The 22,750-nt window shown below is 48.9% G+C and overlaps 1 long non-coding RNA gene across 2 annotated transcripts; it reads right to left on the bottom strand.

Moving 5' to 3' along the window:
* Window positions 1-14,948: 14,948 nt before the first annotated feature.
* LOC143924110 (uncharacterized) lies at window positions 14,949-20,414 on the bottom strand. Of its 2 annotated transcripts, XR_013261823.1 has the most exons (4): window positions 20,143-20,409; window positions 17,183-17,204; window positions 15,382-15,678; window positions 14,949-15,221 (listed from the first exon to the last, which is right to left on the bottom strand). It is a non-coding gene; the product is annotated as an uncharacterized LOC143924110 (long non-coding RNA). The 2 variants fall into 2 exon arrangements; XR_013261822.1 differs by having other exon boundaries at window positions 14,949-15,678; window positions 20,143-20,414.
* Between the last annotated feature and the right edge of the window lie 2,336 nt (window positions 20,415-22,750).

Raw genomic sequence — 22,750 nt, 5'->3', positions numbered from 1 at the left:
AAAGGGTGCTTTGCTGTGTCTTGGACTTCCTATTTCTAGTCCCCTCGTACGTGCTGTACGTCATCGCGCAAGCTTTCGTCGGACTGTTTGTGTATCCGTGTGTGGTCAAGTCCGTTCAGTGGAAAGTACGCCGGATTGTCCGTCGGATTGTATGACGGACTAAGTACGTCATACAGTTCGATCGTGTGTACGCGGCATTAAAAAAATTGTCACATTATCAGGTTATTTCTCACACACAGCATATGCATACAACAAATGACACCCCAAAATACATTCTGCTACTCTTCCCTAGTATGGCTATACCACATGTTTGAGACTTTTACACAGCCTTGCCACTTACAGAGGCCCAACATTGAAGTAGTACCTTCAGGTGTTCTAGGAGCATAAATTACACATCTCATTTTATTAATACCTATCACACTTTTGAAGGTCCTTGAGCACCAGGACAATGGAATTACCCACAAAATGACCCCATTTTGGAAAGAAAACACCCTAACACATATTCTATGAGGCATCAGCTGCAAATAGATACTCAGGTTGTCTGATGGGCTGCAGATTGATACTCAGGTACTCTGAAGGGCTGGAGACAGGTACTCGGGTAACTTGATGAGCTGCAGACAGGTACTCGGGTACACTGATGGCTTGGTGACAGATACTCGGTTACTCTGATGCAGTGTTTCTCAACTCCAGTTCTCAAGGCGCACCAACAGGTCATGGTTTAAGGATTTCCCTCAGAAGAAACAGCTGTGGTAATTACTAAGGCAGTGAAACTGATCAAATCACCTGTGCAAAATAGTGGAAATCCTGAAAACATGACCTGTTGGTGCGCCTTGAGGACTGGAGTTGAGAAACACTGCTCTGATGGGCTGGTGACAGGTACTCAGGTACTCTGATGAGCTGGTGACAGGTACTCGGGCACCCTGATGGCCTGGTGACAAGTACTCGGGTACTCTGATGGGCTACAGATAGGTACTCGGGTACTCTGATGGGCTGGTGCCTGGTATTTGGGTACTCTGGGCTGGTGCCTGGTATTCGGGTACTCTAAAGGGGGGGTGACAGGTACTCAGGTATTCTGTACTCTGTACTATGAACTGTGACAGGTACTCATATGGACTGTGACAGCTACATGGGTACTCATATGGACTGTGACAGGTACTCGGGTACTCATATGGACTGACAGGTACTCAGGTACTCGGGTACTCAGATGGACTGTGACAGGTACTCCGGTACTCAGATGAACTGTGACAGGTACTCATATGGACTGTGACAGGTACTTTGATGGGTGGTGATAGGTCCTCTTTATTGGGGGGGGGGGCAATCAGTGTGATTGGTGTACACTGTAAGCGGTAACGAGATGTTACCACAATCTCCTTCTCACACACGATCGGTGTGTTAGGAAGAAAACCCGGTAACATCTCGTTACCGCTCTATGTTTACATTTAGTAATCAGCTGTGAAAGGATCACAGCCAATCACATAGTAAACAGCCACCGGCTGTTTACCAGTGCTAGTGACGGGCAGTGTTCCCGGGAACACGCTGCCACCGATGTGCATGCGCCATGCAAAGTGGGGCGGTACCATCTGTGATCACGTGGTAAACAGCCATGCCATATGGCTGTTCACCCCCCTCGGTGGCGAGCGGTGTCTCCGTGACACGCCGGCACCAAAGGAACAGGGATGTACACACACGATCGCGCGCATTCCCTGTTTAATTGGACAGACGTCATATGATGCCTGCCCAGAACGAGAGCCACGCCGCCTGGCCCTCATATGAAGGTTCAGCGGGTGGCAAGCGGAGGACCGTGGTGTATTTTTGTGTTTTCAAAGATAAGCCTCCGTGATTTGGTGATTTTTTAAGTCAGGTGGAAAATAAATACCAAATTCTTTTCTTATAGCGTATAGTTTTAGCCCACCTGAAAGAGAGTTGCTAGGTAAATGCTAAGCTAGCAATTGAAACCTTTTTGTTGTCATTGACATGATAATGCCAAGGGAGGAAGACTGCTAGCAGCTCCATCCATAGATGAAAAGAAAAAGAAACCTGTTTGGCCACAAAGAATGAAGGGGAGCATGGGAAGGAGAGAAGAAGGGGAGGGAAGAGAAAGGGATGGAGGCGAGTGGAGGGAAGGAAGAGGAGGGGGCAAAGGAAGGGGAAGAAGGGAAGGGGAGGAGAGGAGAGGGGAGGAAGGGAAGGGGAAAAAAAAGGAGGGGAAATGCGGGAGACATGGGTTAGGTAAATGGGTAAATTAGACGAAATGGGCGCTTATTATCGCAAAAGAGTATGGTGGGTTTTTCCACAACAGAAGGAGAGGGGAGGGAGAGTAAGGGAGGAGAGGGAAGTGGAGGAGAGGGAGGGGAGGGAAAGGAGGAGAGGGGGAGAGTAGTGGGAGGGGAGGAGGAGAGGAAAGTTAGGGAATAGGAGGAAAGGGAAGGGGGATGGTGGGGAAGGGAAGGGGAGAAAAGGGAGGAGAGGGAAGGGAAGAGGAGGGGATAAAAGGAAGGAGAGGGAAGGGACGGGATGGGAGGAGAGGGAGGGGAGAAAGGGAAGGTGAGGGAAGTGAATGAAGGGGACGAGAGGAAGGGGAGGGGAGGGAAAGGAGGGAGGGGAGGAAGGGGAAAGAGGAGAGGGGAGAGAGGGAAGGGAAGGAAATGGAGGGAAGGGGAGAGGAGGGGAGAAAGAGAAGAGGGAAATGGGAAGGGAAGGAGGGAGGAGAGGGAATGGACGGGAGGAGAGGGAGGGGAGGAAGGGAAGCTGAGGGAAGTGAATGAAGGGGACAAGAGGAAGGGGAGGGAAAGGAGGGAGGGGAGGAAAGGGAAAGAGGAGAGGGGAGAGAGGGAAGGGAAGGAAAGTAAGGGGCGGGAAGGGGAGAAGAGGAAGAGAGGAGAGGGGAGGGGAAAGAGGGAAGGGGTGGGAATGGAATGTGGAGAGGGGAGGGAGGGAAGGAAAGGGAAGGAGGGAGGGAGGAAAGGGAAGGAGGGAGGGAGGGTAGGGGAGGAGAGGGAGGGGAGGGATAGAAGGAAGTGGAGGAGAGGGAGGGGAGGGGAAGGAGGAGAGGGGGATAAAAGGAAGGAGAGGGAAGGGACGGGGCGGGAGGAGAGGGAGGGGAGAAAGGGAAGGTGGGGGAAGTGAATGAAGGGGACGAGAGGAAGGGGACGAGAGGAAGGGGAGGGGAGGGAGGGGAGGGAAAGGAGGGAGGGGAGGAAGGGGAAAGAGGAGATGGGAGAGAGGTAAGGAAAGGAAGGGGCGGGGAGGGGAGGGAAGGGGAAGGGAGGGGAGGGAAGGGAATGAGAAAGAGGGAGGAAGGGAAGGGGAGGGGAGGAGAGGGAAGGAAAGGGATGAAAGAGGAGGAGAGAGGAGGAAGGAGAGGGAGGGAAGGGGAGGACAGGGAATGGAAGGGGAGAGGAGGAGAGGGAAGGAGGGAGGAGAGGAAAGCGATAGGAGGGGAGGAAAGGGAGGGGAGGAGAGGGAAGGGATGGGAGGGGAGAGGAGGAGAGAGGGGAGGAAGGAAAGGAGAAGACGGAGAAGGAAGGGAAAGAAAGGAGAGAGGGAAGGGGAAGAGAGAGGTGGAAAGGAGGGAGGAGAGGGATGGGAAAGAGGGAGGAGAGAAAGAGGGAGGAGAGAGAAGGAATGGTAGGAAAGGGAGGCGAGAGAGGGAAGAGAGGAAAGGGAGGGAAGAGAGGGAAAGAGGGGAGAGAGGGAAGGGGAGCAGAAGAGAGGAGGGAGGGAAGGGGGAGGGGAGGGAAGGGAGGGAGAAGAGGGAATTTAGGAAGGGAGGGCGGAGAGGGAAGGGAGAGAGAGGAGAGGAATGGGAGGGAAGGGAGGTAGGGAGGGGGAGGGGAAGAAAAGCAAGGGAGGGAGAAGAGGGAAGGGAGGGAGGAAGGAGAGGGAATGGAGGGAGGGAGGAAGGAGAGGGAATGGAGGAGCAGGGAGGGGAGGACAGGGCACGATAGGGAGGAGAGGGGGGAAGGGGAGGAGTGGGAAGAGATGAAGAGGGAAGGGGAGGGGAGGGGAGGGAATGTGAGGAGATGGGAGGGGAGGAGAGGGGGAGTAGCGGAGGGGAGGAGATGGGAGGGGAGGAGAGGGGGAGGAGCGGAGAGGAGGAGAGGGAGAGGAGGGAGGAGAGGGAAGGGAGGGAGGAGAGGGGAGGGAGAAAAGAGGAAGGGAGGGGAGGAGAGAGGTGGGAAGGAGGGAGGAGAGGGATGGGAAAGAGGGAGGAGAGAAAGAGGGAGGAGAGAGAAGGAATGGTAGGAAAGGGAGGGGAGATAGGGAGGAGAGGAAATGGAGGGAGGAGAGGGAAGGGAAAGAGGGGAGAGAGGGAAGGGGAGCAGAAGAGAGGAGGGAGGGAAGGGGAGGGGAGGGAATTGAGGAAGGGAGGGCGGAGAGGGAAGGGAGGGAGAGGAGAGGAAGGGGAGGGAAGGGAGGTAGGGAGGGATGGGGAGGAAAAGCAAGGGAGGGAGAAGAGGGAAGGGAGGGAGGAAGGAGAGGGAATGGAGGGAGGGAGGGAGGGAGGAAGGAGAGGGAAGGGAGGGAGGAGAGGGAATGGAGGAGCAGGGAGGGGAGGACAGGGCACGATAGGGAAGAGAGGGGGGAAGGGGAGGAGTGGGAAGAGATGAAGAGGGAAGGGGCGGGGAGGGAATGTGAGGAGATGGGAGGGGAGGAGAGGGGGAGTAGCGGAGGGGAGGAGATGGGAGGGGAGGAGAGGGGGAGTAGCGGAGGGGAGGAGATGGGAGGGGAGGAGAGGGGAGTAGCGGAGGGGAGGAGAGGGAGAGGGAAGGGAGGGAGGAGAGGGGAGGGAGAAAAGAGGAGGGGAGGGGAGGAGATAGGAGGGAGGGAGGGAGAAAGGGAGGAGATCAAATATACAGATCGGCGCCTCCTCATCAGTGCCCATCAGTACCACCTTATCAGTGCCAACTCATCAGTGCCTATCGGTGCCACCTCATCAGTGCCAACTCATCAGTGCCAGGTATCAGTGCCACCTGCCATCAGTGTCATCAGCGCCACATATTAGTGCCATCTGTCATCAGTGCCACATGTCATTAGTGCCATTTGCCATCATTGTCACGTGTCATCAGTGCCACGTATCAGTGTCATGTGTCATCAGTGCCATGTATCAGTGCCACCTGCCATCAGTGTCATCAGCCCCACGTATCAGTGCCATCTGCCATCAGTGTCACATGTCAGTTCCACATATCAGTGCCATCTGCCATCAGTGTCGTGGGTCATCAGTGCCACGTATCAGTGCCATCCGTCACCAGTGCCACATCAGTGCCACATGTCATCAGTGCCACGTATTAGTGCTATTTGTCATCAGTGTCACATGTCATCAATGCCTTCTGTCATCACCAATAATGGATTATTTTCAGCCAAGGAGGCGTACGATATTCTTGCAGCCCACAAGAGCAACGGGGAGCTCTCCGCTTCGGATTCCTCCTCATATTCCGATTCTGAATGTCTGACGTTGACTACGAGCCTGTCCTAAGCAGTGGAACACTGACAGAGGAGGATGAGAGTCCACTCGCCAGACGAAGGCATTCTGGTGAGGAAGCAGTGCCATCCACCAGTACCGCAGTGCCATCCACCAGCACTGCAATACCTCGGCAAAGGCCATGTACCAGTGGGGTGTCCCCTAAGTCCCAAAGGGTTAGGTCCCATGCCATCCTTCCCTATACCCTTCATAATCCCTTGTGGCTTCCTCCTAATTCAGGAGAAACTAACATTCCCCCTTTCACTGCCCAGCCTGTAGTCCAGGTGGACACAGAAAAATTTTCCCTGATTGATTTTTTCCATTTAATTTTTACTGAGGACATGCTAGCATCAATTGTGGCCCAGTGCAACCCGTACGCACAACAATTCATAGCAAGTAACCCAACGTCCTATTATGCCTGTCCCTACGAGTTGAGAGCCCTAACAGTGGAGGAGTTTAAAAAATTTTGGGCCTCACATTCTGTATGGGACTGACCAAAAAAAAGAATTACATTCATATTGGTCAACCCTCCCCATCCACCACATGCCCATTGTTTCCTCAGTAATGCCCAGAACCAGATATCTCATGATTGTGAGATTCCAACACTATAATGATAATACCCAGTGCCATCCCCGAAATGGCCCAAATTTTGACAAGCTTTATAAAATTCGGCCACTACAAAAAAAAAAATTCTGAAATCTTCCCCCAGTTGTTTACCCCAGACCAACACATATGTGTGGATGAGTCCCTTATCAAATTTTCTAGCAGACTGGGCAAAAACAATGTATTGCCATCGAAAGGGCCTATGGGGTGAAGCTGTATAAATTGTGTGACCGAGCCACAGGGTATACATATGCCTTCATGGTATATGAAGGGAAGGACACCCAGCTGCATCTTCCTAATTGCCCAGTCTACAGTGGGGATCGAAAGTTTGGGCACCCCAGGTAAAAATGTGTATTAATGTGCATAACGAAGCCAAGGAAAGATGGAAAGCTCTCCAAATGGCATCAAATTACAGATTAGACATTCTTATAATATGTCAAAAAAAGTTAGATTTTATTTCCATAATTTATACTTTCAAAATTACAGAAAACAAAAAAAAATGGCATCTGCAAAAGTTTGGGCACCCTACAGAATTTATAGCATGCACTGCCCCCTTTGCAAAGCTGAGACCTGCCAGTGTCATGGATTGTTCTCAATCATCATCTGGGAAGACCAGGTGATGTCAATCTCAAAGGTTTTAAATTGCCAGACTCATCTGACCTTGCCCCAACAATTAGCACCATGGGTTCTTCTAAGCAGCTGTCTATAAAACTGAAACTGAAAATAGTTGACGCTCACAAAGCTGGAGAAGGCTATAAGAAGATAGCAAAGCGTTTTCAGATGTCAATATCCTCTGTTCAGAATGTAATTAAGAAATGGCAGTCATCAGGAACAGTGGAAGTTAAAGTGGAGCTCCACCCTCTTTTTTAAGTCCTCTGCATCCCCTTCTTCTCTGGCCCCTTATACACATTTGGCATATATTTTTTTTTTTTTTTTTAAACTCACAGTTTTTTAGTTAGTAGTTGTTTCAGCTTCCTGTTTCCGGCCGCGGCCCGAGCGCGTCTTCCCCCGTCTGCTATGCCTCCTGGGAAATGTTTTTTATCAATCCCAGAAGGCAATAGGGGCTGCTGGGCCGTAGTATCGCGTTATTTCGAAACCGGAAATGACGCTATACAAGGCGGCGCCGGCCGGCGCCATTTTAATTAAGGGCAACGTTTACTTTGCTGCCAGTGTTAATCCAGCTATAGCAGCAGTAGGTGTTGACACAGATGATGTCATCTGGCCCAGGCAGTCCCAATGGTATAGACGGGGGGTCAGTGCTCTGTCCCAAGTGCAACATCATTCCTGTGCTGCCATGATTACTGCTGACCCAAGAGTGGCCCAACTGTGCAAGTGTTTACTCCAGCCCCACCTACCACCTTAGAATTTCATTCAGTTAGGCATGTCCCGGGCAAGGCACTCCTCCGCAGCACCCTCCCCCCGCCAAGGGACTCCTGTGGTACAGCCTGTTCCCCATGATTCCTCAGGTGCGGAACTCGGGCGGCTGGTGTGTGCGTGCGGTGCGGTGCTTAGCGCAGATGAGTGTGCACGCAGCGTGGGATACAGAGGAACAGCTGGGGGAGTGCACTGATCTGATGGGTGATCATCATGGAGGGAGGCCCTGGAGACAGGTAAGCAAAATCCACAAATCTACCTGGATTGTACATGTGTGGGGGAGTAGTGCAGGACGGAGTGCAGTGGGTCAGGTAGGAAGGTCAGTGTAGTTGACATGTATGTCAGTGTAGTGGACAGGTGGGGCAGTTTAGAAAGGTAGGTAGGGCAGTGTAGTGGACATGTATGTCAATGTAGGGATCAGGTTGGGCAGTGTAGTGGACTGGTAGGTTAGTGTAGTAGACAGGAGGGGGCAGTTTAGTGGACAGGTGGGTTAGTGTAGTGGACAGGTAGGGGCAGTGTAGTGGACTGGTAGGTTAGGTAGGGGCAGTGTAGTAGGTTAGTGTAGTGGACAGGCAGGGGCGGTGTAGTGGACAGGTAGGGGCAGTGTTGTGGGTTAGTGTAGTGGACAGGCAGGGTCGGTGTTGTGGACAGGCAGGGTCGGTGTAGTGGACAGGCAGGGTCGGTGTAGTGGACAGGCAGGGGCGGTGTAGTGGACAGGCAGGGGCAGTGTAGTGGGTTAGTGTAGTGGACAGGCAGGGGCAGTGTAGTGGGTTAGTGTAGTGGACAGGCAGGGGCAGTGTAGTGGGTTAGTGTAGTGGACAGGCAGGGGCAGTGTAGTGGGTTAGTGTAGTGGACAGGCAGGGGCAGTGTAGTGGGTTAGTGTAGTGGACAGGCAGGGGCAGTGTAGTGGGTTAGTGTAGTGGACAGGCAGGGGCAGTGTAGTGGGTTAGTGTAGTGGACAGGCAGGGGCAGTGTAGTGGGTTAGTGTTGTGGACAGGCAGGGGCGGTGTTGTGGACAGGCAGGGGCGGTGTAGTGGACAGGCAGGGGCAGTGTTGTGGGTTAGTGTAGTGGACAGGCAGGGGCAGTGTTGTGGGTTAGTGTAGTGGACAGGTAGGGGCGGTGTAGTGGACAGGCAGGGGCGGTGTAGTGGACAGGCAGGGGCGGTGTAGTGGACAGGCAGGGGCGGTGTAGTGGACAGGCAGGGGCAGTGTAGTGGGTTAGTGTAGTGGACAGGCAGGGGCAGTGTTGTGGGTTAGTGTAGTGGACAGGCAGGGGCGGTGTAGTGGACAGGCAGGGGCAGTGTTGTGGGTTAGTGTAGTGGACAGGCAGGGGCGGTGTAGTAGACAGGCAGGGGCAGTGTTGTGGGTTAGTGTAGTGGACAGGCAGGGGCGGTGTAGTGGACAGGCAGGGGCAGTGTTGTGGGTTAGTGTAGTGGACAGGCAGGGGCGGTGTAGTGGACAGGCAGGGGCGGTGTAGTGGACAGGCAGGGGCGGTGTAGTGGACAGGCAGGGGCGGTGTAGTGGACAGGCAGGGGCGGTGTAGTAGACAGGCAGGGGCAGTGTTGTGGGTTAGTGTAGTGGACAGGCAAAGGGGCGGTGTAGTGGACAGGCAAAGGGGCGGTGTAGTGGACAGGCAAAGGGGCGGTGTAGTGGACAGGCAAAGGGGCGGTGTAGTGGACAGGCAAAGGGGCAGTGTAGTGGACAGGCAAAGGGGCAGTGTAGTGGACAGGCAAAGGGGCAGTGTAGTGGACAGGCAAAGGGGCAGTGTAGTGGACAGGCAAAGGGGCAGTGTAGTGGACAGGCAAAGGGGCAGTGTAGTGGACAGGCAAAGGGGCAGTGTAGTGGACAGGTAGGGGCAGTGTAGTAGGTTAGTGTAGTGGACAGGTGGGTTGGTGTATGTCCAATGTTAACTCTAGATCCCTCACGTCATTTATATTCCTTTTGTAGTGTAAAGTACAGGTTTTTTTTTTATATGCAACTTTATTGTCTTAGAAATAAAGAGCATTTGTTTCATGTATCTTAGCCTGACATTGAAAGAACAATTGCACTTTTTGAAACAAAGGGGCTGCCTGTAACTGCAATATTGAGCTCACATACATGAAACAAATGCTTTTTCTATCTAAGGCACTAAGTAGCACATAAACCCTGCTCCACTCTCAGGCACGGTCCCCCGCCAACTGTGAGTGTCATTTCTTAAATAAGTAAGGGGCGGGGCCACCCGGTGATGTCACCACCCCTTGTGACATCATCGACTGATGCATGCTGGGAGGGGGGAATGGGGGGATGTCCCTGAATGGCAGTTTGGACATGTGATCACCCTAAGCAGCAGCGTCGTTCTCGTTGTCGCCGCCGCTGCTGAGGAGAACAAGAGCCTGCCTAGTGGAAGATAAAGAAGCAAGCAAGCTACTGCTCAGCGGTAAGTACATGGGCGCTGTGCGGTGACATGTGTGCTGTGCGGTGGTGGACGAACATGTGCTGTGTGTGTGGTGTGCTGTGCGGTGGAACGTGTGCTGTGTGGTGGGGGGGGGGGGAACGTGTGCTGTGTGTGGTGGGGGGGGGGGGACGTGTGGTGGGGGGGGGGGGGGGGAGAAACGTGTGCTGTGTGTGGTGGGGGGGGGGGGGGGAAAGGTGTGCTGTGTGTGGTGGGGGGGGGGGGAAAGGTGTGCTGTGTGTGGTGGGGGGGGAAAGGTGTGCTGTGTGTGGTGGGGGGGGGGAAAGGTGTGCTGTGTGGTGGTGGGGGGGGGGGGAAAGGTGTGCTGTGTGGTGGTGGTGGGGGGGGGAAAGGTGTGCTGTGTGGTGGTGGTGGTGGGGGGGGAAAGGTGTGGTGGTGGTGGTGGGGGGGGAAAGGTGTGCGGTGTGGTGGTGGGGGGGGAAAGGTGTGCTGTGTGGTGGTGGTGGTGGGGGGGGAAAGGTGTGCTGTGTGGTGGTGGTGGGGGGGGGAAAGGTGTGCTGTGTGGTGGTGGTGGGGGGGGGAAAGGTGTGCTGTGTGGTGGTGGTGGGGGGGGAAACGTGTGCTGTGTGGTGGTGGTGGTGGGGGGGGGGAAGGTGTGCTGTGTGGTGGTGGTGGGGGGGGAAAGGTGTGCTGTGTGGTGGTGGTGGGGGGGGAAACGTGTGCTGTGTGGTGGTGGTGGAGGGGGAAACGTGTGCTGTGTGGTGGTGGTGGAGGGGGAAACGTGTGCTGTGTGGTGGTGGTGGGGGAACATGTGGCAGAGCCTCCATGGCGCTCTCCTCAAATCCTCTGGATGGCTGCAGAAGGGACAAGGAGGTGGGCGGAACATCCCCATTCCCTGCTGCTCTGGAATGTGTGCAAAGATCGCTAAGACTGCAGCACAGCTTGTAAGGTAATTTTTTATTTTATTTTTTTCATTGTCAGGATTTCAAAGTACTCTCACCTCTCCACCCCCCCCACCATACACTATACATACACCCCTCCTCCCACCATACACTATACATACACCCCTCCCCCCACCATACACTATACATACTCCCCTCCCCCCACCATACAACCCCCCCACCATACACTATATACATACACCCCTCCCCCCACCATACACTACACATACACCCTTCCCCCCACCATACACTATACATACACCCCTCCACCCACCATACAACCCCCCCAACCATACACTATATACACCCCTCCCCCCACCATACACTATGTACACCCTCCTCCCCTCACCATACACCCCCCTCCCCCACCATACACTATACATACACACCCCTCCATACACCATCCATATATACTGTTCTCACCAAGTGACACCGTCCGCTGCCCTGCTGACACCGTCCTCTGCCCTGCTGACACCATTTACTCTACTGACACTGCCCTCTGCCCTGCTGACTCTGCCCTGCTTACACCATTTACTCTACTGACACTGCCCTCTGCCCTGCTGACACTGTCCTCTGCCCTGCTGACACTATTTACTCTACTGACACTGTCCTCTGCCCTACTGACACCATTTACTCTACCGACACTGTCCTCTGCCCTACTGACACTGTCCTCTGCCCTACTGACACAATTTAGTCTACCGACACTGTCCTCTGCCCTACTGACACAATTTAGTCTGCTGACACTGCCCTCTGCCCTGCTGACACTGCCCTCTGCCCTGCTGACACTGCCCTCTGCCCTGCTGACACTGCCCTCTGCCCTGCTGACACCATTTACTCTACCGACACTGTCCTCTGCCCTACTGACACCATTTACTCTGCTGACACTGCCCTCTGCCCTGCTGACACTGCCCTCTGCCCTGCTGACACCATTTACTCTGACACTGTCCTCTGCCCTACTGACACCATTTACCCTGCTGACACTGCCCTCTGCCCTGCTGACACTATTTACTCTACTGACACTGTCCTCTGCCCTGCTGACACTATTTACTCTACTGACACTGTCCTCTGCCCTGCTGACACTATTTACTCTACTGACACTGTCCTCTGCCCTGCTGACACTATTTACTCTACTGACACTGTCCTCTGCCCTACTGACACCATTTACTCTACCGACACTGTCCTCTGCCCTACTGACACTGTCCTCCATGGGACATGTGCTGTGCGATGGGGGGGACATGGGACATGTGCTGTGCGGTGGGATGTGTTGTGCGTTGGGGGGACATGTGCGGTGGGGGACATGGGAGATGTGTGGTGTGAGGTGAGATGTGCTGTGTGGTGGGGGGACATGTGCGATGAGATGTGCTGGGCTTGGGGGACATGTGCTGTGCGATGGGGGGCATGGGCTTGGGGGACGTGGGCTGTGCTGGGGAACATGGGAGATATGTGGTGTGAGGTGAGATGTGCTGTGTGGTGGGGGGACATGTGTGGTGGGGGGGTGGGCTGTGCTGGGGGACATGGGAGATGTGTGGTGGGGGGAGGTGTGGGGTCAGATGTGCGGTGGTGGGACGTGTGCTGTGCTGGGCAGGTAGATTTTATGTCTCTATACCCCCTTATCATAGAATGATGAAATATAGTCAGTGAATTTATTTATTTTTATTGCAGAAGCTGTTGGACTGTAGAAATTCATCTTTACTTGGTCTACGCCATTTACAGGTAAGCAATGAACAAAATAATGCAATTTATTCACAAATGTGTATATATTTTTATTAAATTCATAATTTAATTTTTGTTTTATTTTAATCCTCTAGGTTGAAGATCCAAATGATTTTGGAAAACTAAAAATTAAGAAATATAGTATGAAAAAGGTTCATTACTCTAAGCTAAATAATACACTCTCTCTCTCTCTCTCTCTCTCTCTCTCTCTCTCTCTCAATAAAATTCTATATTCTCATACATTTGTGTGTGCGTTTTTTTTTTTTTTTTTTAAATATATGGTTATAGGTCAGATTATATCTAAGGTCACGTTACACTAAGAATACATACATTTAGTATTTCTATATCACACCAGAAAGTAAACAAATCTCTCTCTCTCGTGAGTGGAGCTATATTTTTGGGTGGAAATTTATTAGTCTTTGTTGTGCACCTGGTCACACTTTTTATCACAGAAGTGTGTGGTGACAACTATAAAAAAATTTTTTTTTTTTTCTACGCATAAGCTCAATGGGCTATTCGAGGGGTGCCCAACCGCTGGCACTCTGATGTGGCCCGCCATGTCTTGCTCTGAGATGTCGGGTCAGCATGCCCAGATCGCGGGTTCCCGACCCTCCATCTTTGAGCATCAGCACAAAGAATGGAGCCCTCGCTAGAGGAAGCCAGCTGGCTCCTTCTCAGGTGGCGTGATACCAAATGTACTCCCGCCTATGACATGAAGCATCGCTTCTGCTCTCTACAGCAGCCGCATGCTTCTGTTTTCTGTCACACTAACGCATGGGAACCCACAATTTGAACAACAGTACCCAGCAGCATTACCAGTATCAAACAGCAGTAACCGCCACCAGTACCAGCCAGCAGTACAAGTACCAGCCGGTGGTATCAGCAGGCAGTGCCCAACAGCAGTAACGCCTGATTCACACCTATGCATTTTTTTGTGCTTTTTGCAAATTTGCACCACATCCATTTAACATTGGATTGAAATGGAACACGTTCTGTAGAGCAAATCTGCAAAAAGCACAAAAAATGCCATAGGTGTGAATCAGACCTAAGAGCCAGCAGTACCAGCACCTGTCCGAAGTACCAGCCCTTGAGGACAGCCAGCAGCAGCCACCAGTTATAGCCACATGGGGGACAGCCACAACCAGCTGCAGGAATCCTGAGGAAGAAGTGAAGATCAAGGTCAGTTGAGATGTAAGAAAACCACAATGCATCTGTGTGAAAGCAGCCTTAGGCCCCTTTCACACGATTGGTCCGATGAGGTCTACCTGTCTGTTTTTCATGAGGACCCTCCATTCACCTCTATAGAGCGGCATATGTAAACAGACTTTTATCTGCTTACACAAGCCTATCTGCAATCCAAATGCCTTAAAAAAAAAAAAAAAAAAGGGACAATTGCCACCTCCGAGAATGTGAGTGGGCGGGCAGGTGTCGCCGAGGATGAGAGAGCCGGCGGCTCTGTTGAGAGACAGCGGGTGGCTTGGCTCAGCTCACTGACAGTATTTGAGCGTCTGCTGGCCAATCAGGGAGCCGGCGGGCGGGGGAGAAAAGAGATGACATCTCTCACTGCCAGGCGCCCGCCCTGCATCCCTGCAGTTCCGCCCTCACTGCAGTGTGCAGGCAGCCACGGCAGCAGAGAGATTACTTCATCTCTCTGTTGCTTGACTGGTAATCTGCTGCCTGGGACAGAGCAAGAGACAATCTGCATTGTGTGGCATGGGACATGGCAAGTGACAATCCACATTGTGTGGCATGGGATGTGACAAACTGCAGCTGGTGAAAGGTGACGTGGCAAGTGACACTCTGCAACGTGTGGCATGGGACGTGGTGAGTGACAATCTGCATCTGGTGACGTATCAAGTGACAATCTGCATCTGGTGGCGTGACAATCTGCATCTGGTGACAGGCGACGTGGCAAGTGACAATCCGCAATGGCAGGTGACAGCAGCAGGTGACACGCTCGGGGCTCCCACTGATTCTGCATTATGGTAAGTTGAACCATTTAATTTTTTATAACAATGTAATAATAGTAATGTGCTTCAATCATCCTGACACCATAACAACCGTGGCGCCGTGATGATTGAATCGCTAACACCAGCAATTTCCCTGATAAATTTACCCCCAAAAAACATATTTTCTGGCAGTGCCCCTCCTGAGACTAGGCTCTGGATCCACCCCTGCTGTAGACAATACCGTTTTGATTTATGATCCAGGTGCTCTTATATTACAATTCTCCAAATTTTTATGGAGTTTACATTTTTATTTTTTTTATTTTTATACTTCTTTTAGAAATGCTGAAATGCACAGCCCAATGGTTGAACAATTTATACCTTTGATACTGGAAGACAAGAGAGGAGACCGATTCCGAATATGTTTTATTTAAACTAGGATATCCATTTCTGGTTTGTGGTATCTAACAACCTTGTAAGTATAAAATAAAAAATGAAAAAAGGTATACATATTCTCATTCAGTTTTACTATTTTTATTTTTTTTCATAACATTTTTAACATAATGTAAAAAAAATTATATAAAATAATTTAAATTGAATGTTACTCTAAGGCCAGTTCTGAGGCTTCATAAGCATTAGAGTACATGAATTCGACATGAATCGTTGGGATCTGGAACAAAGCGTTTCGTACAGCATTAACAGCACAAGATGGGATGACTCTCCGGTTTCCCTTTCCCAAGTAGCCATAGATCCATGCAGTAAACGTTCTATAAGCTGTCTTCCGCAATCGTCTTAAAAATAAATAAAAATGATTACAGTTGCATAACAAATAATTCACTATATATTGGAACTTTTAATTTGTTAAATCGTAGGTCTGCCTACCTTTTTCAGAAATCTAAAAGCCAGCAGCTACAGACTACAGCTGTAGATTTTTAATATTAGGACACTTACCTGTCCTGGAGTCTAGGAATGTCGCCACACCAGCTTATTATTATAATTTTTTTTATACACTGCCAACAGATCACTTTTTTTTTTTTTTTTGGGGCTTTTTTTATAGATTATCAGTAATATTGGAATGCATTTTCTGCACTTGCACCATTTCCTATTCCCAAGACGTTCTGTTTCACCTTCCTCTTTAGTTTCTGTTGATTGAAGCATGAAAATCTTTTGTAATGGATTACATGGAAACGCTGGATCGTTTTCTGGCTCTGTATATTGTGACCATAGTTCCTCAAGCAACATTTGTCTCTGTAGCATAAACCAAAAAATATTTTCTTTACCTATTTATCCTTTATAGGTTAATAAATAAAATCAATTTTATTACGAATTTTGATTTAATATTTATTCTTGTTTGGCAAAAATGTATTTAAAGAAAGATGTTTTTTATTTTAATTTAAATAAATAATGTTTGATAGTAATTCATCATGGTTCTTTTTTTTATTTAATTTTATAATTACACATGTTACACTTCATGATACCTCAAGCTATTTCTAATAATGCTTACACTCTCCCATGTAGTTGCTAACAGAGGGGATTTCAACTTCAATCTGAGGCAGTATTGCACCATGTTTTAATAATAATTTTTTTACATTAAAAGATATTTTCTACTTATCAAGAGCATTGCCAATTTTACAATTCTTTATGGACACACACACACACTTAGAGATTGCACTTGTAATGCCTACAGGAATGCCTTCAGAAAATAACCCCCCCTATCCAATGTCCTCCTGTATTCTCACCTACCCCATCCCTTAGATACCTACGCCAATAAAATGAGGGCTTTTTAAATCAAACAATGAATTAACTGTCTTGCTTCCTTGACCACACTTCACAGTCAACATTGGTACGAGAAATGGTCTGTCCAATAGGTTTGTCTCCCCCTTCCTCCTTTACATGCAACATTTCCATTGTCAAAGCGCAACACGGTTTAAGCATGCACATTGGGAAACTAGCTGTGAAGTTGCAAGGCTCCAATTGGAGTTATAGCTACACTTATCTGCCTTCCCACAACTGTTTTTGACAGGTACATATTTACACTTCAATCTGACATAGGCGATGTTTGGTACATCAAACGTTAGAACCTCCCTCCTTTGCCCCCATGACATTTGGAGAGTGCATCATGATTTGCGCTTGCACATTAGGGATATGACCATGAATCCCAATGGATTCAATGCCAGTTTCTCATACTGGTCATGGTGGTGGCAGCTACCAACAGCTGATCTGAAAAGACATTGCAGCCTCACTGGACAGGTAAGTGTCCATAGATTAAGTCACCAGCTACTGTATTTGTAGCTGTGGATTTTACATTTAATTTTTGGCACACACTGAAAAAAACATTAAAAGAGAATTGTGGTGGATTTTTTTTGTACGTTATACTTACCAAGGTGGATGCAGCATGTGACCGATGCTGCATCTGTCCACCGGTGCCTTGCACTGAGAATAGAGCGATCAAACATCGCCAAGGGGGATCCGTGAGAACCAAGCCAATCGGAGAGCTACTGCCTGTCACTCAGCGGTTCTCCACTGAGATGGCTCGCAGTCCAAGCACCTGGCGCATCCAGACTTCCAGAGTCGAGATGACACGGTGCCTGGACTGATCTGTGTGATGTCAGCAGAGAGCGGACTTCAGACCAGCTGAAAACGGGAGAAGCACAGCCAAACAAGCTCATGCATGACTACAATACGAAGTAGAGACATGTAACTTTTACATTATAAACGTAAGTTTGTTTTTGAAATTTAAAAAGTTACTTACCATTATTTTTTATCAGTAAGATCTGTTAGATGTAAGAATAAAAAAAATTATTAGATCACAAAAAATTATAAATTGGGTTAAATGAGAAATAACTAAAATTATATTTTGTATAGTTAGTAAAGAAAAAACGTATATATGTACACACATAATATGTATAGTAACGCACATATAATGAAACAAAAAGTGTTTGTGTATAGGTATAAATACATACATACTGGACACTTTATTATGTACAGCTTTCACAGCACCGTTTTGAGTGTAGAACTGGAAGGAGCCATCAGAAGATGGGGACACTGCAGCTATAAAGGGATGGACATGGTCCGCAACAATACTCAGGTAGGCCGTGGTGTTTAAATGATACTCAATTGGTACTAAGGGGTCCAAAGTGTGGCAAGGAAAATATACCCCTCACCATTACACCCAGGGCCGGTGCTACCACTAGGCGGAGTAGGCAGTCGCCTAGGGCGCACTACCCCCCAGGGCGCAGCCACAACCTCTGTATGCCTCCAATCCCCCAATGTCTTCACAGAGTAAAAGCTCACAGCAGTGTGTGTGTGTGTGTGGGGAGGAGGGGCGGGGGTTCGGTGGAGAACAGAGCATCGAGAGGTGCAGCATCTGTTAGCCGACACCAGAGCAACACCGCCCAGTGCTGAGGAGAGCCCCGGATGTAATGATCGATGAAGCAGAAGTAAGGAGGAGGGAGGATCACTATCTACAGCGAGCTGTGGAGGGAGGGGGGGGGGAAGAGTAGTGCAGGAAATAAGAAGTCAGCTAGGTAGGTCAGTATGTGTGTGTGTGTTTGTAATGGTCAGGTAGGTCAGTGTATGTGTGTGTGTGTCAGGTAGGTGGGTCAGTGTATGTGTAATGGTCAGGTAGCTCAATGTGTGGGTCAGGGTGTGTGTGTAATGGTCAGGTAGGTCAGTGTATGTGTCAGGTAGGTAGGTCAGTGTGTGTGTGTGTAATGGTCAGGTAGGTCAGTGTGTGTGTAATGGTCAGGTAGGTCAGTGTATGTGTGTGTGTGTGTGTGTGTGTAATGGTCAGGTAGGTCAATGTATGCGTCAGGTTGGTGGGTCAGTGTGTGTAATGGTCAAGTAGGTAGGTCAGTGTGTGTGTGTGTAATGGTCAGGTAGGTCAGTGTATGTGTGTGTGTGTCAGGTAGGTGGGTCAGTGTATGTGTAATGGTCAGGTAGGTCAATGTATGTGTCAGGTTGGTGGGTCAGTGTGTGTAATGGTCAAGTAGGTAGGTCAGTGCGTGTGTGTGTAATGGTCAGGTAGGTCAGTGTATGTGTCAGGTAGGTAGGTCAGTATGTGTGTGTGTGTGTGTGTGTGTGTGTGTGTAATGGTCAGGTAGATCAGTGTATGTGTCAGGTAAGTGGGTCAGTGTGTGTGTGTAATGGTCAGGTAGGTGGGTCAGTGTATGTGTAATAGGTAGGTAGGTCAGTGTATGTGTCTGGTAGGTGGGTCAGTGTGTGTGTGTAATGGTCAGGTAGGTCAGTGTATGTGTCAGGTAGGTGGGTCAGTGTGTGTGTGTGTAATGGTCGGGCGGGTCACATATTGCAAAGGCAGTGGAGCCATGGGCAGAACCAATGGGGGGGGCAGCAAAATGAGGTTTCGCCTAGGGTGTCAAAAATTCTTGCACCAGCCCTGATTACACCCCCACCACCAACCTGAACCCCGTGATACAAGGCAGGATGGATTGATTCATGCTTTCACTTTTTTTTTTTTAATGCAAATTTAAAACCCTACCATCTGAATGTTACAACAGAAAATGAGACTCATCGGACCAGTCAACATTTTTTCAATCTTCTATTGACCAAATTTGGTGAATCTGTGACAACTGTAGCCTCAATATCATCATGTACTTAGATGACTGGAGTGGCACCCAGTGTGGTTTTCTGCTGCTGTAGCCCATCTGCTTGAAGTTTCAATGTGTTGGGCATAAAGAGATGGTATTCTGCATACCTTGGTTGTAAATAGTGGTTATTTGAGTAAATGTTGCCTTTCTAAAATCTGTACCATTAAAAACTCTGAACTCACATATGAAGTAGGGATTTTAACACACACATAACAAATGGTCCATAATGGAGGCAAACGCACCACACCCCCATATCCATGCCCCTATATCTACATGAAGGTTGATGGATGCATGGATTACAACGTGGGGTTGTTTATTTTTGTAAGCATTGGATTAGAGCCCAAAGGCTCTAATAGGCTTCAAGAAAGGGTGACCATGGCGCAGAGAGCACCGTGCTCAAAGCCCACCCACTTGTGTGACATTAGCAAATTTAAAATCGTTATTGTGACACTAATTTCCTCTTGGTCATTCATGGGAAAAGGGTTCTGAGACACAACTGGGTGGGAGTCCTACCTAAGACCTGATTGGCCGTGATAATCAGCAAACGCCATGACTCAGGGGAGATGCAGGGGTAAGCCACTGTAGCCATGACGTGGATGGGGTAAGTGCGGGACTGGCAGGCAGCAATGGGTGAGCAAAGTGGTGATCGAACAACGCATATATTAATTTTGTTGCTGCAATTATTTTTTTAATGAAAAGCTGTACAGAAAAAAGTAGCCGCTGGGTGTAGATATACACACACATACATATATATATATATATATATATATATATATATGAGAGAGAGAGAGAGAAACACACACACACACACATATATATAACGAGATACATATATAAGATACATGTATAACAAGAGATATAGATATATCTATATAGCTATATACATATACACACACACATATATATATATATATATATAACGAGATACATATATAAGATACATGTATAACAAGAGATATAGATATATCTATATAGCTATATACATATACACACACACATATATATATATATATATAAAACAAGATATATATCTCTTGTTATGTAGATATATCTGCACAGAAGCAAATGATTTAGTTTACAATTAGTATATTTTTAAGCCTCTTACCTTTTTGCTGCTGGTGTCTGTTATAAATGCAGTATATTTCCTGGTTCCTGGAGGGAGGAGGGGTTTGCATAGCTAAGGGGCGGCAACTTCCTCTGGCACTGCCGTTGCTATGGAAACCTGACCTGAAACCTATTTCACTGCTTGTGTAGCACTGAGCATGTGCGAGATTTGCAAGGCTGAGATCCAGGAAGAAATACAGTCTGGCTTCAGATGCCCACACCAAGGATGGCCACAGTCTGCTGCAAGTTTATAAAGTTACAAAATGCTGTAATAACCTAACAAAACGGACCTTTGTTTACAGACTAACTTTACTAGAATGCTTTAAGCTTGTGTATGATAAGTGTATGATAGGTTATTTTTATTTAAAAAGTCACATTTTGGCTGGAAAACCACTTTAAAGCAAGATCTGGAAGACCAAGAAAAATATCAGACAGAACAGCTCGTTCAGGATTGTGAGAAAAGCAATTCAAAACCCACATTTGACTGCACGATCCCTCCAGAAAGATCTGGCAGACACTGGACTTGTGGTACACTATTCCACTCTAAAGAGATACTTGTACAAATATGGTCTTCATGGAAGAGTCATCAGAGGAAAACCTCTTCTACATCCTCACCACAAAAATCAGCGTTTGAACTTTGCAAATGAACATATAGACAAGCCTGAGGCATTTTGGAAACAAGTTCTGTGGACCGATGAGGTTAAAATAGAACTTTTTGGCTGGAATGAGCTCCAGAGCAAGAGTTAGAAGAGACACCACTTATCATTGTCCCCAATGTCCTTCCCAAACAGGCTTCTGCATAGTTGACTGTTTCCACCGTTACCATACTTCATGAAATTATTAGTAAAGTATGGTAAACATAACCCTCACTTACTGCCATTTACCTTCACACCCCTTATGCCTCTACTTGCTCTGTAACTGACCCTGGCTTGGTATTCGACCATGCTTCTGCCTATCAATTCTGTTCATACCTCTGCCTGATCTGGAACTGAATCTGGCTTGTTATTCAACCACGCTTCTGCCTACTGATTCTGTTCATACCTCTGCCTGATCTGGAACTGACCCTGGCTTGTTATTTGACCACGCTTCTGCCTACCGATTCTGTACATACCTCTGCTTGATCTGGAACTGACCCTGGGCTATTTGACCATGCTTTTTGCCTGCCTCTTGGACTGATCTTGTACCCTGCCACTGGACTAGTGGGATTCATAACACAGGGGTCTCACATATGTGAGGGGCTCCAGAATTGTTTTTCTGGATGAAGAAAAACATTTTTTTTTGTTTTCTCATTCCTAGATTAGGCTCTGGAGACCCGGAGGCTTCAAAGAGATCTGGGTGGGAGAAGCCTCTACCCCTGTCCCCATTCTGTCCTGAACGAGGCCCTACTTTCCATTGGTGATTGAGAGATTAGTAATTTATGCTCCTAAAACCGGTGGAAGGTGCTATTTCAATATTGGGCCTCTGTGTGTGGCCAGGCTGTGTAAAAGTCTCACACATATGGTATCACCATACTTAGGAGGAGTAGCAGAATGGATTTTTGGGGTGTCATTTTTGCTAAGTACATGCTATGTGTTGGAAATATCTTATAAATGGACAACTTTGTGTAAAAAAAATGAGTTTTCATTTTTTTCCCACATTTTCCAAAAACTTCTGGAAAAAAATGAACAATTCAAAAGACTCATTATGCCTCATAGATTATACGTTGGGGTGTTAGCTTTCCAAAATGGGGTTACTTTGTGGGCGTTTCCATTGTCCTGGGGCTCCAGCATGGGCGTCCGCATAACTTTTTTTAGGGGGGGCATCATTTAAGGATCACCCATGTTCCACCTCTTTTCGAAAATGTCATTATAACATTATCATGGTCAGAGACAGCAGGTGTAGTATAAGGATAGGATAAGTAATGGATAATGGCCGACAGACCCTCTTACCAGATCCAGCGAAACTACAGCAGTGATCCCTCCGACTGAACGATCGCTCACTCTGGGTTCCCCGGGGGCGATTCTGATCAGTAGTGTAGCATGTCTGTACCCTGGTAGTGGCTCAGCATTTCTCTCTCTGGCGGCGCGGTCAGCGTGGCTCTCTCTGGCGGCGCGGTCAGCGTGGCTCTCTCTGGTGGCGCTGGGTATCGTGGCTCTCTCTCTGGCACGGGGCAGCATGGTTCTCTCTCTGGCGGCGCTAGGTAGTGTGGCTCTCTCTGGTGGCGCTGGGTATCGTGGCTCTCTCTCTGGCACTGGGCAGCATGGTTCTCTCTCTGGCGGCGCTAGGTAGTGTGGCTCTCTCTGGTGGCGCTGGGTAGCGTGGCTCTCTCTGGTGGTGCTGGGTAGCATGGCTCTCTCTCTGGCACTGGGCAGCATGGTTCTCTCTCTGGTGGCGCTAGGTAGCGTGGCTCTCTCTGTTGGTGCTGGGCAGCGTGGCTCTCTCTGGCTTCCGCCCAGCACACGCCTCTTTCTTTGTCCTGTAGCACTCTCTCCCTCAGCTTTTTTCCAGGCTACAGTCTCTCAATATCTCTCTTGATCAAGCTGTAGCCTATGTCCCATGATGCTCTCCTCTCCCAGTCTCCTTTGATTGGCCTTCAGTTATGGTCAATGGGGAAGGAACGGAGTGGGCAG

This window comes from Lithobates pipiens, unplaced genomic scaffold, assembly GCF_037356315.1.
Source record: "Lithobates pipiens isolate NorthernLeopardFrog02 unplaced genomic scaffold, aLitPip1_a1.2 Scaffold_22, whole genome shotgun sequence".
NCBI classification, from domain to species: Eukaryota; Metazoa; Chordata; class Amphibia; order Anura; family Ranidae; genus Lithobates; species Lithobates pipiens.
The sequence above is the reverse complement of the archived record's forward strand: the minus strand, read 5'-3'. Positions and strand labels throughout refer to the sequence as shown.